At 47.7% G+C, this 298-nt stretch overlaps 1 protein-coding gene across 1 annotated transcript in view; it reads right to left on the bottom strand.

Moving 5' to 3' along the window:
• Window positions 1-298, bottom strand: part of LOC119587910 — a gene marked incomplete in the record, with an annotated part of 79,429 nt that overhangs the window by 46,909 nt on the left and 32,222 nt on the right.

Raw genomic sequence — 298 nt, 5'->3', positions numbered from 1 at the left:
CTGCAACCCACCTTGGCATTCGGGGCTGAGGAAGCACCGGAGGAAGGGGTGAGCCACGAAGATGAAAAGAAGGCACAGGAAGAAAACGGCCACCATTATGATCCGATTCCTGGTTTTAAAGTTGCGAGAGTATCCTCAGTTCACTTAACATTTGTTTACAACACCTCCATAACTTCCCCTGCAACAGATAGGTCCACAACAGCATAACTTGACTCGTTTGTTTGTTTACATATCGGCTCCAGTGTTTTCGAACTATCCGAATTGTTGGGTTCGTTCGGAACCAACGACGGATGATGGC

This window comes from Penaeus monodon, chromosome 23 (assembly GCF_015228065.2).
Source record: "Penaeus monodon isolate SGIC_2016 chromosome 23, NSTDA_Pmon_1, whole genome shotgun sequence".
In the NCBI taxonomy this organism is placed as follows: Eukaryota; Metazoa; Arthropoda; class Malacostraca; order Decapoda; family Penaeidae; genus Penaeus; species Penaeus monodon.
This window is presented reverse-complemented; position numbering and strand designations above follow the sequence as displayed.